This window comes from Nicotiana sylvestris, chromosome 5 (assembly GCF_000393655.2).
Source record: "Nicotiana sylvestris chromosome 5, ASM39365v2, whole genome shotgun sequence".
In the NCBI taxonomy this organism is placed as follows: domain Eukaryota; kingdom Viridiplantae; phylum Streptophyta; class Magnoliopsida; order Solanales; family Solanaceae; genus Nicotiana; species Nicotiana sylvestris.
The window spans coordinates 170,386,823-170,400,312 of NC_091061.1; positions in this window are offsets into that span (position 1 = coordinate 170,386,823).

Sequence of the window (13,490 nt, forward strand, 5' to 3'; positions counted from 1 at the left end):
TCTCCTTTCATAGAAAAATCCCCAATAGAGTCTGTCCGGTCAGAACAAGTATGAAATGACTTCAAATAGCCCATCAGCTTTCCAAGATGAGATCTGACCAGTATATCCGAATGGTATAGTCAGCAAGGAACAAGCGCGAGGTCAGTGTCAAAAAAGATATCCCCAGCAAAGGGAATTGACAAAAGGATTGACGAGCATCAAGAGGGATATCCTTGCCAAAACCAAGGTTATAAACCTCAAAGACAAGGCCCGTGAACAGAGCAAGGAGAGCAGTGAGCATGATTTGGCGAAATCCATACTAGACTAAAAGGTCGGGAAAATGCCAGTTTCCGAGCTATGCCACAAAAGAAGATGGATATCCCCAGCAGGAAGGGATTATCCCCAGCACATAATATCATCCCCAGCAGGAGTATCACAACCAACCACCATGTTTTAAACTAACGATTTTGTTTGATTTGAAACAGGTAAAGGAAATGGCATTGATGCCAGAACTGCGTGCCACAAGGGATATTATCAAACTGGGGCAGAAAATTTTCCTTCCATTTAGAAAATTTTCTGGAAGTCGGGTACCCCCAGCTGATAACATTTTACCCCCCAACAGGTAAGTAAATCAAGGGAGGTAATCTTTGAAGGAAGAAGCTATGCAAAAACAAAACAAAAACAAAAAAGGAATAAAAAAAAAGAGAAGCTGATAACATTTTACCCCCCAACAGGTAAGTAAATAATTCCCCAACAGTGTTATCCCCAGCAAGTATTCGAGGTAAGACATTTTCAAGTCTTAAGGATATTTTGGGTTCATCCGCCCTCGAATAGGATATTTTGGGTTCATCCGCCCTCGAATAGGATATTTTGGGTTCATCCGCCCTCGAATAGGATATTTTGGGTTCATCCGCCCTCGAATAGGATCTGTTGGGTTTATCCGCCCTCGAATAGGATATTTTGGGTTCACCCGCCCTCGGTGGGAACTATGTTTGACCTGATTCCTCAAAGAGGATACGTAGGCGCCTCACGGCTTGGTCATAGTATGCATCATAGTGATTATAGGATGCATAAGGTACATAGTATGCATCATAGTGAATATAAGATGCATAAGGTACATAGTGTGCATAATAGGCACAGCGTGCGCAACGCACATGGCGCAACATAAGTGTAAAAAATAATAAATTCCCCAAGCAAGAAAACTGGGGCGGAGGGTATGTTTTAAGTTCCAACAAAGGTTTGATTCCAAAAGTTATAACACATCACCCACCAAATTATCTTCATTTTGTATCCTTTCTTCAATCCCACACCAAAACCAACATCAACATCCAAAAGACCTCCCGATCAATGTTCGAGAGATGCCAAGTCCGGCGAATAAGGCCGAGAATAATATACTGATCCCCAGCAAAGAAGAGGATCGTAAGACTGGAAATGAATTGATGGTCAAGGGAATCTCCAGAAAGGAAGGACGTATCTACAACACCCCGATTTCCCCAAAGAAATAAAACGAGAGAGTCTTATCGGTGAAGACCTTCACAGGCACCGAGAGGCGATGTAAGATGAGGGATATGAAATGAGAGAGTCTTATTGGTGAAAACCTTCACAGGCACCATGAGGCGCCGGGAGATGAGAGAAACGAGAGAGTCTCATTAGTGAAAACCCCTCGAAGTGCACTATGAGGCGACAAGACAGATCAACAAAAAGCTACAACATCCGAAACGGACACTCATTTATCATCCCCAGCAAGTCAGACCATCGGGCAAATTGATTGATACAAATAGACTGGGTCGGGAATCTATGGTGCACGTCATGATCACAGGGACCAGTCATGTCCTCCAGATAAGTTCTTTTGAGTTTCTTCTCCCACCAAAATATTGGGTCAGAAAGATCTTCTCCTTTTTCTACCTTTTACTTCTTTTTCTAAAAAGTGTCTTGAAAGGATTTTTCAAAGCTTACTACCAGAAACCGGAAGGGAATTCATCCGATGCAGGATAATACAAACAGTCCTAAAGGCTGATCCCAGGCAATGCAGTAATCGCGCCCGACAATTTTGGAGGAAGTAAGCTCATAAAGGGAGTGGTTTCAAGAGTTTAAAAGCAGACTCCCACAGCATGTGTTTAAAGAGAAAGCAGAAGAGGGGATTAACTGAAAGCCAATCCCCAGCAGGCTAGAGACCCCCCGGCAGGCAACTCTGCCCACTAATCAATTATGGGACATAGAGCAAGAAAAGAGAAGAAAGGAAAAATCATCCGCCAGAAAGGCACCCTATACCACCACGATTAAAACTGACTAAATCCTTTTGTCTGTTGCAGGAGAGCAAAGAATTGATGACGGCAACAAGATGCAATGCCATGGAAGTTACCAAAAACCGGGGCAGAAAATTTTCTGCCGATTGTCGAAAATTTTCTCGGAAGAGCGGGGAAACAATTTCAATACATTTAAGTTCTAGGTCGCCCACCAGTATAATGCGGGAATACATTTAAGTTCTAGGTCGCCCACCAGTATAATGCGGGAATACATTTAAGTTCTAGGTCGCCCACCAGTATAATGCGGGAATACATTTAAGTTCTAGGTCGCCCACCAGTATAAGGCGGGAATACATTTAAGTTCTAGGTCGCCCACCAGTATAATGCGGGAATACATTTAAGTTCTAGGTCGCCCACCAGTATAATGCGGGAATACTTTTAAGTTCTAGGTCGCCCACCAGTATAATGCGGGAATACATTTAAGTTCTAGGTCGCCCACCAGTATAATGCGGGAATACATTTAAGTTCTAGGTCGCCCACCAGTATAATGCGGGAATACATTTAAGTTCTAGGTCGCCCACCAGTATAATGCGGGAATACATTTAAGTTCTAGGTCGCCCACCAGTATAATGCGGGAATACATTTAAGTTATAGGTCGCCCACCAGTATAATGCGGGAATACTTTTAAGTTCTAGGTCGCCCACCAGTATAATGCGGGAATACATTTAAGTTCTAGGTCGCCCACCAGTATAATGCGGGAATACTTTTAAGTTCTAGGTCGCCCACCAGTATAATGCGGGAATACATTTTAAGTTCTAGGTCGCCCACCAGTATAATGCGGGAATACTTTTAAGTTCTAGGTCGCCCACCAGTATAATGCGGGAATACATTTAAGTTCTAGGTCGCCCACCAGTATAATGCGGGAATACTTTTAAGTTCTAGGTCGCCCACCAGTATAATGCGGGAATACATTTAAGTTCTAGGTCGCCCACCAGTATAATGCGGGAATACATTTAAGTTCTAGGTCGCCCACCAGTATAATGCGGGAATACATTTAAGTTCTAGGTCGCCCACCAGTATAATGCGGGAATACATTTAAGTTCTAGGTCGCCCACCAGTATAATGCGGGAATACTTTTAAGTTCTAGGTCGCCCACCAGTATAATGCGGGAATACATTTTAAGTTCTAGGTCGCCCACCAGTATAATGCGGGAATACTTTTAAGTTCTAGGTCGCCCACCAGTATAATGCGGGAATACATTTTAAGTTCTAGGTCGCCCACCAGTATAATGCGGGAATACTTTTAAGTTCTAGGTCGCCCACCAGTATAATGCGGGAATACATTTTAAGTTCTAGGTCGCCCACCAGTATAATGCGGGAATACTTTTAAGTTCTAGGTCGCCCACCAGTATAATGCGGGAATACATTTAAGTTCTAGGTCGCCCACCAGTATAATGCGGGAATACTTTTAAGTTCTAGGTCGCCCACCAGTATAATGCGGGAATACATTTAAGTTCTAGGTCGCCCACCAGTATAATGCGGGAATACATTTTAAGTTCTAGGTCGCCCACCAGTATAATGCGGGAATACATTTAAGTTCTAGGTCGCCCACCAGTATAATGCGGGAATACATTTTAAGTTCTAGGTCGCCCACCAGTATAATGCGGGAATACATTTTAAGTTCTAGGTCGCCCACCAGTATAATGCGGGAATACTTTTAAGTTCTAGGTCGCCCACCAGTATAATGCGGGAATACATTTTAAGTTCTAGGTCGCCCACCAGTATAATGCGGGAATACTTTTAAGTTCTAGGTCGCCCACCAGTATAATGCGGGAATACATTTTAAGTTCTAGGTCGCCCACCAGTATAATGCGGGAATACATTTAAGTTCTAGGTCGCCCACCAGTATAATGCGGGAATACATTTTAAGTTCTAGGTCGCCCACCAGTATAATGCGGGAATACTTTTAAGTTCTAGGTCGCCCACCAGTATAATGCGGGAATACATTTTAAGTTCTAGGTCGCCCACCAGTATAATGCGGGAATACATTTAAGTTCTAGGTCGCCCACCAGTATAATGCGGGAACATTTTTAAGTTCTAGGTTGCCCACCAGTATAATGCGGGAATACTTTTAAGTTCTAGGTCGCCTACCAGTATAATGCGGGAATACATTTAAGTTCTAGGTCGCCCACCAGTATAATGCGGGAATACATTTAAGTTCTAGGTCGCCCACCAGTATAATGCGGGAATACATTTAAGTTCTAGGTCGCCCACCAGTATAATGCGGGAATACATTTAAGTTCTAGGTCGCCCACCAGTATAATGCGGGAATACATTTAAGTTCTAGGTCGCCCACCAGTATAATGCGGGAATACTTTTAAGTTCTAGGTCGCCCACCAGTATAATGCGGGAATACATTTAAGTTCTAGGTCGCCCACCAGTATAATGCGGGAATACTTTTAAGTTCTAGGTCGCCCACCAGTATAATGCGGGAATACATTTAAGTTCTAGGTCGCCCACCAGTATAATGCGGGAATACATTTTAAGTTCTAGGTCGCCCACCAGTATAATGCGGGAATACTTTTAAGTTCTAGGTCGCCCACCAGTATAATGCGGGAATACATTTAAGTTCTAGGTCGCCCACCAGTATAATGCGGGAATACATTTAAGTTCTAGGTCGCCCACCAGTATAATGCGGGAATACATTTAAGTTCTAGGTCGCCCACCAGTATAATGCGGGAATACTTTTAAGTTCTAGGTCGCCCACCAGTATAATGCGGGAATACATTTAAGTTCTAGGTCGCCCACCAGTATAATGCGGGAATACTTTTAAGTTCTAGGTCGCCCACCAGTATAATGCGGGAATACATTTTAAGTTCTAGGTCGCCCACCAGTATAATGCGGGAATACTTTTAAGTTCTAGGTCGCCCACCAGTATAATGCGGGAATACATTTTAAGTTCTAGGTCGCCCACCAGTATAATGCGGGAATACTTTTAAGTTCTAGGTCGCCCACCAGTATAATGCGGGAATACATTTAAGTTCTAGGTCGCCCACCAGTATAATGCGGGAATACTTTTAAGTTCTAGGTCGCCCACCAGTATAATGCGGGAATACATTTAAGTTCTAGGTCGCCCACCAGTATAATGCGGGAATACTTTTAAGTTCTAGGTCGCCCACCAGTATAATGCGGGAATACATTTAAGTTCTAGGTCGCCCACCAGTATAATGCGGGAATACATTTTAAGTTCTAGGTCACCCACCAGTATAATGCGGGAATACATTTTAAGTTCTAGATCGCCCACCAGTATAATGCGGGAATACATTTAAGTTCTAGGTCGCCCACCAGTATAATGCGGGAACATTTTTAAGTTCTAGGTCGCCCACCAGTATAATGCGGGAATACATTTTAAGTTCTAGGTCGCCCACCAGTATAATGCGGGAATACATTTAAGTTCTAGGTCGCCCACCAGTATAATGCGGGAATACTTTTAAGTTCTAGGTCGCCCACCAGTATAATGCGGGAATACATTTAAGTTCTAGGTCGCCCACCAGTATAATGCGGGAATACTTTTAAGTTCTAGGTCGCCCACCAGTATAATGCGGGAATACATTTTAAGTTCTAGGTCGCCCACCAGTATAATGCGGGAATACTTTTAAGTTCTAGGTCGCCCACCAGTATAATGCGGGAATACATTTAAGTTCTAGGTCGCCCACCAGTATAATGCGGGAATACATTTTAAGTTCTAGGTCGCCCACCAGTATAATGCGGGAATACATTTAAGTTCTAGGTCGCCCACCAGTATAATGCGGGAATACATTTAATTTCTAGGTCGCCCACCAGTATAATACGGGAATACATTCAGCTCTAGATTGTGGAGTCAGTCACCCCACCTGAAGACGGAAGGTTACAACAGAGAGCCCCAAGCAGGAAAAACAATAAAATCCCCAGCGCCAAGAAGCATAAGTCTGCCAAAGCAAGCGCGCGATTCAAAAGGAAAAGGGAATGCGTCTCAAAAGAAGCAGTTTGGGAACGCTATAGCATGCCCAACATAACAATTCTGATGAAAAGTCATACCGTTGAAGAAACTATGGAAAGATTTAAGGAAGAGAGCCATGTTCCCAGCAAATCAAGCAAGGTGATGAGAACTGACATTCAGAAAAGGTGAAGGACCAACATCATCTCCAAGTTCACAAAATAAAGGCGTCAGATGAAAGCGTTAGCCGACAAGAAAGCAAGGCGACAAGAACAAGTGGAAGATGGATAAGATCTCATGATCCTCAGTCTAGCTTAGCTTCTTGTTTTCCTTTTAGAGCAATGTAATAGGGAGATCAGTTGAGCAGTAGCATCCTACGGCAGCATACAACAGCGCATAACAGCAGCAAACACTACAGTCACACGGTAGTCCCAGCTACCAAAATTTCCCGAACTACATTGACCTGATTCCTGTTCAGCCCAGGATATGTAGGAAACCTCTGAAGCAAAGGTTCGGTCAAATCTCTTTCAAAAAATGCTTCACACGGAGTATTCGGACGGGCAAAAATCGCTCGCTTTATCTTTGCGCGAAAACCCTTCGTGTCTTCGTGCAAAGAGGGGCAGCTGTAAGCACGTGATTTTTGCCTCACGGACGATCGCTCCAAAAGAAAATAAAAATAGTGACAAATGGTTTCGCTGTACAATTTTTCGATCTTTCCGTAACATGTGTTGTTGGTCATTTGTGGGTCTGTCCATTTTGCATCTAGTCATTTTGCAAACAAAAATACAAAAATATGTGTCAGTAAAAGAAAATTCAAAAAATAATATATATATGTGTGCGTCCTTCGTTCTAGGCTTTTAGTTAACTTACTTGAATATTTGGTGTTAATTGTGTTAAAATGTTCCATTGTTGTTTAGTTTTAATTTCATTATTTTATTGTCTATTATTTTATTTTTGAAAAAATGAAACTAGAAAAAACAAAAAAAAGAAAAAAGGGAAGAAAATCGGTTGGGCCCAAAAAAATAAGACAAAAACAGGCCCAAACCAATTCGATCAGGTCCAGTCCAAAACCGGCTGCCCAGGCACCTCCTGAAACGACGTCGTTTCAGGCAAATCAATCTGAGCCGTCCGTCCCAGCCGATCCAACGGTTCAGGACCTCTTTCAGCGACCCATGTTCAAACCCGACCCAAATAACCAGCCTGACCCAACCCCTCACTTAAACCAAACGACCCCGTTTAACTACCAAACGACCCCGTCTCATGTCTCATCCTCAGATCCAAGCCGTTGAGATCATCTGATCTAACGGCTCAGATCCAATCAGACTCCCCATATATAAACTCAACCCTTCACCCCACGCCCCCTATACCAACCCCACCCTTCAGTCATCTCCTTCCCCGAACCCTGAAACCCCCAAACCCTAACGCCGCCCTAGTTTCCCTTCCACCAAAAGCCGGCGGCATGAACGCCGATGACCGCCTCCTGAACACCCTAGGACCACCTCACTGACCTGAACACGAATCCACTAACCACGAGCCTCGAATCACTTTCGTTCGTCTCGAATCTTCATTTGAAGATTTGAGTCGAACCCGGATCTATGCCAAACCATCCCATCTTCATACCAGACACTCCCCTGACCTTCCTCGTGACCAAACCAAACTTGGTTTGGTCCGAATCTACCCACAACTCCCTAAAAATCAGATCTGGAAATCCAGACTTTAGAACACATGCACCTGGGGAATCCGGCCGGTTTGGACATGGGTTTGAGGTCTAATAGACCTTAATCAAGGTGTTCTCATGTGAGAACACCCTGATTAAAGTTTGTTCGGCCTCAGAAGTTCGAAGTTGAATCAGATTTGGGTCTGTTTGATTTAAACATTTTGGTAAGTTTTCCTTTCTTTTGTTTTATTTCTAAATAAGTTGTCAGCATATCTCTTTGTGTTTGTTTGTTATTTTGTTATTTTTCATTCGGACTTCTTTCATCTCTGTAAAGACCTTTTATTTGGTCAATTGTTTTCTGTGTATGATTTGAATGTATTCTGTGATGTACATGTTCGATTAGAGTAGTCGTCAAGCGAATTAATTCATATAGCCCTAGTAATTGAACAAAAACTGTCTGATGCCCTTTAGGTCCCTGTATGTGTTGTTTATTTGAACGACTGATTATTACCTGTTATGATTAGTATAGTCGACTCGATAAATGTCGTCGATCAGTTTTCTATAACTAATGAGTCGAATGAGCTAATAATGTCGCATGACTAATTGAACCTTGCTATTGACTGAATGCCCCAGCATTGTTTGAAATGGTTTGTTTGCATTGTGAAACTGACTGAAAAGGTTCAGTCTAGGCAGTCTTGAATTTGAACTTTCATCAGTTCAAAAATGCCCTGATGCTGCAAAGGGCCAAGACAGTGATAACCAGGGTTTAGCAGGGGTAGTCTGGGGTTTGAAAAGAACAAAAATGATTAGTTTAAATGAGCTGACAAGTAGGGTACTAATTTAGGATTAAACTAATACCAATGGGGAGCAAGACATAAGAGTATGGGGCTTGAAATGAATAACAAAATGATGCCCATAACTCTTGATTAAACAAAAGACCAGGCGTGGGGAACAAAAGGGGCTGGCACAAAAGATGCTTAGGCATGGCTTTAACAGAGTATGGGCAGGCTGCAAGTTGCAGCATGAGGGCAGCCTAGCTGCACTGAGTCATTTGGCTTATAAATAGGCCATTTGATAACTTAAACAGGGCGGGAGTTTTGAGTCTTAGGCTGGACTTTTAGTCTTCAGAAAAAGATAAAACAAAAGGCTGGAAATTTTTTAGTCTGAGGAGAGGTCTTGTGAGTTTAAAGAAAAAGACTGAAAACATAAGTTAATTTCCAGTAAACACTGTAACCAAACACTGTCTGAAAAGTTGTATAAGAGTTCATATTGGTCAAGCTGTCTCGGCCAAGTTCTGTGGTTTGCATTGACTGAGCTGCTTGTGATTGTTGAACTGTTGGTGTTGCTGCATTGAATACTCTGGTATTGCTGTTGTTTCATCACTCTTTCCTGGGATTGCTCATTTGGTGCTCGACTATTTGCTGGTTTTCTTTGTTCTGGGAAATATTGCTGGTTGTTTGTGGGCTGTGGAAAACATTTGTGGTTGTTGGATTGTTGCTGTGTTATTGCTGTTTATCTGCTGTTGTTGTATTTGCCGCATACCCCTCAGCTGACAATTCTCCTTCTTCTTCTGCTTTGCTATACCAGGTACGCGATTAACAGTGCCAATGTAACTTGAGAGTTTAAGCATGAATATAAAAGAGAAGAGCTGAAGTTGTTTATTTCGTACATAGACTGTTATATTGAACCTCATTTAATGTATAATAGTTTACATTCTTGTTTAGATACTGAAGGTAGCCTGTGTGCCCAGTAGATATCAATATATGGTGATTGAATGTTAGTTTGTATATGTAGGCTGATAGATAAAAGGGTCCCCAATGCAGTAGGTTGTATCTTAGGTTTTATAAGGTTAGCATGTCTTTAAATACATAGAACTATCCATGTTAGTTAATTTTGTGTCCTTTTGATAAATTGTCCTCCTATAATTGGCAAACCACGCCAATAGAACCCAGAACAAGTTCACGGCCTCAACCTCACAAGGGTCGAGCCCAGGTCGAGGACAGATCAGGCAGGCCCGCATCGAGCGAGCAGTGGCCCAGGTCTGGCCAACCGCGCGTGGGCTGGATTTGGGCCCAGGATTATTTGTTTGGCCGACTGTGCACGCAGCTTCGGTCCCGACTTGTTGTTAAGCATTTCCGAATTCCATTACAAACAACTTGCAAGCATGTAATTAATTAGGACTATCTATCGTTTTCAATTGATAGAGACGAACACGACAAGAAACGTAGTTGCTATAGGATATCCTTTTAAAATAAGAATGAGATGAGCCTCGCCAAATAAAATACAATTGCGGGGCCCTCAGTAAATATTTGCTTTAAAAAATTATTTAGACTTCGGGATGGACCATTTAGTAAAATTCCACGGTCCTACCCAAAATAAATACGCTAGTCGCTTTAGGTGCGCCTTTAACAATTTAATTTCCTTAAACTCGGGTGCACATTGATGTGACCCAAATCCAAATCTCAACGGAGTCAAAGTGTGTCGACGACCGCGGGTACATTGATTGTAACGCGGTTCGAGATACATTTTCACAACGTTGCAATTCTTGATAAAAACAGTAAATGATAAAAGCGGTTAAAAGTTAAATTTTGCACATAAGTTCAGACTTGTATAAAATCAGATAATCAAGCCGAATATAACAGTTGAGCGACCGTGCTAGAACCACGGAACTCGGGAATGCCTAACACCTTCTCCCGGGTTAACAGAATTCCTTATCCGGATTTCTGGTACGCAGACTGTAATATGGAGTCATCATTTTCCTCGCTTCGGGATTAAAATTGGTGACTTGGGACACCCTAAATCTCCCAAGTGGCGACTCTGAAATAAATAAATAAATCCCGTTTCGATTGTCCTTTAATTGGAAAAAACTCCCCTGTGCCCCCGCGGGCGCGGAAAAAGGAGGTGTGACAACGACCACGGACGCATTGATTGTGACGTGGTTCGAAATGCATTTTCACGACGATGCAATTCCATAAAAAATAAATAATAATAAAAGCGGTTTTAAACCTAATAAAAGTGTAGACATGTGATTTTTGACCCTCCCCAAGATCTTTTATATATTAGCGTAAAATATTTAATTTAGGCATAATATAGATATTTTAAGTAATTTTGACTCTTTTACTCTATTTTACTACAAGAAAACAAAATTACAAAAAAAAAATAAGTTCATTAATATTTTGTAGTCATTTTTAATCTAAAAAAAATATATAAAAATAGTATCGTATTTTTATTTTTAATATAATGTTTGAAAATAAAAAAAATAGATTTGTTTTAATGGTTAGTTTTGTTTTAATAATTATTTTAATAGTAGGACTAATTAATAAATGGGAGCGTATTTTTAATCTCATTCGCGACAAAAGAATAGAGCTTGGGCTCGAGCAACCCATCTTTAGGCCTAATTTTGGACCTAGCCCACAATTGCCAAGCCCATAATTCCTAGGTCCATACCCCTTAACCTAAAACCCTACCACTAACCTAGACCTATAAATATATTAAACAAAGCCTAAAAACTAAGGGGGAGCTGAAGGAAAAGCAGCAAAGCTGCGCATGAAGAAGAACAAAAAAAGCAGCTAATAGGCTGCGAACAAAAGGATCCCCCCGGAGATCGTCCTCTCCAAAACACCCCCCTTCACGTCATCGTCTTCTTCAACAAAAGAGCACCCAACGACCCTCGACCCCCCCCCCTGCGTGTCGTTGTTCTGTCCAAATGATCAGCTTACACCTTGAGCAGCCATACACAACCCAGCTCACCGGAAAAACATCAACCAAGCTCCTTGACCTGACGCCAAACGACCTTTCCCATCTACTGTCGGTGACACCCCAAGCCCAGCCATTCCGTTGCCGACTCAGCTATGGGAGTGGCTTGAAAACTCCATGAACTGAGCTGAAACTTCAGTTCAAAACGAGCTGAAATACTACCTCAAAAACACCATGTAACTAACCACCGATTTGTTGTTCTAAATCAGTCGAGGAACACCTCTTAAACCATTGCAAAACTCATCGAGTCAGGGAGGCCTACTTTTGAAATCTGTTCGTCGTTTCCGTCGTCCAAGGTCCCGGTCTAAAATTTTGGCTTCTGAAAAGGTTCACTGCTGAACTCTTGTTCATCTTTCTATTTCTGAATTTATTCTCGTAGCATTTAGTTGTGATATTTTGTTTGGCTCTGTGTTTATTCTTCATTTTTAAATGAGAATCTCTTTGCCTTGTTTGAAACAGTGATTAGCTTGTTATTAGTGTTTTTTTTTGCAATTTTGGTGTCTTGGTGCACTTCTTAATTATATGTTCGTTGCTTAGACTATATTGGTATTGTGGGGTTTATAGTATGATTTTATTTTGCTGAATCTTAGTGGTTAGAATAATTTTTGGAATTAAAGTGAAGTGGCTTTGCGTTAATAAAGAGTGGATGCACTTGCTGTTATATGATTTCAAATAGTTGTATCGTACACTTCTTCCTCAAATATTTCCCCAAGCTCATGGCCCTCACAAAATTAGTTAGCTTGCTATAGAAATTGAGGTGTGCCATTTTTATTAAATAACCCATGGCCCTCATGCAATTAACACTAACTCTTTAAAAATCGAAGCGTGCCATTTAGCGAATTTTCTCGTGGCCCTCACAAAGTTGTAAATGCGAAATTGCTTTAGGCACGTTAGTTTAATAATATTACTTTCCTAAATTCGGGTGCTCATTGATGCGACCCAAATCTAAATCTCGACGAAGTCGAAATGTGTTGACGACCATGGGTGCATTGATTGTGACGTGGTTTGAAACGTGTTTTCACGACGTCGCAATTCTTTTAAAATAAATAATGATAAAAAGCGGTTTACGAATAAAAATCACATAAGTTAGCATGTATTAAAATCAGATAAAATCGAATACAACAGTTAAGCGACCGTGCTAGAACCACGGAACCCGGGAATGCCTAACACCTTCTCCCGGATTAACAGAATTCCTTACCCGGATTTCTGGTTCGTGGACTGTTAACAGAGTCATATTTTTCCTCGGTTCGGGATTCAACCGGTGACTTGGGACACCATTAATCTCCCAAGTGGCGACTCTGAATAATTAATAATTAAATCTCGTTCTGATTGTCCTTAATTGGAAAAACTCCTTTACGCCCTTACGGGTGTAGGTAAAAAAGAGGTGTGATAGCTCTGGCGACTCTGCTGGGGATCGAACCCAGAATCTCTGGTTCAGGGTTCAAAATTCGAGCTTAGATAAATTATTGTATTTGATTGTATCTGATTTTCCTACATGTTTCGTGCTGAATGTGTTAAATGTTACCGCTTTGATATTATCTGAACTGTATATAAACTGTGCCGACACCCTTCTCTCTTCACCTCCGGGGATGTGCTTACTGGTTGAGACTCCCTATTCTGTTAGTGTCATACCTTGAAATAAGAAAGAGGCCAGACAAGTTACGAAGCCGGATGACCTTTTGGTTCCCGGTAAGTTGCCCCTCCTCGACTTGAGTTGTCCGCTCGGGTACACAGTCTAGAACACCGACTCAAGATTTGAACATAAAATAACATGACTTCATGCCAGATCCCTAGTAGGAACGGTTATTTGCATCATGATGCATTTGACTTAGGGGACTCAACACAGGGGTTGGGTCCGTCTAGGACTAGCAACCTGA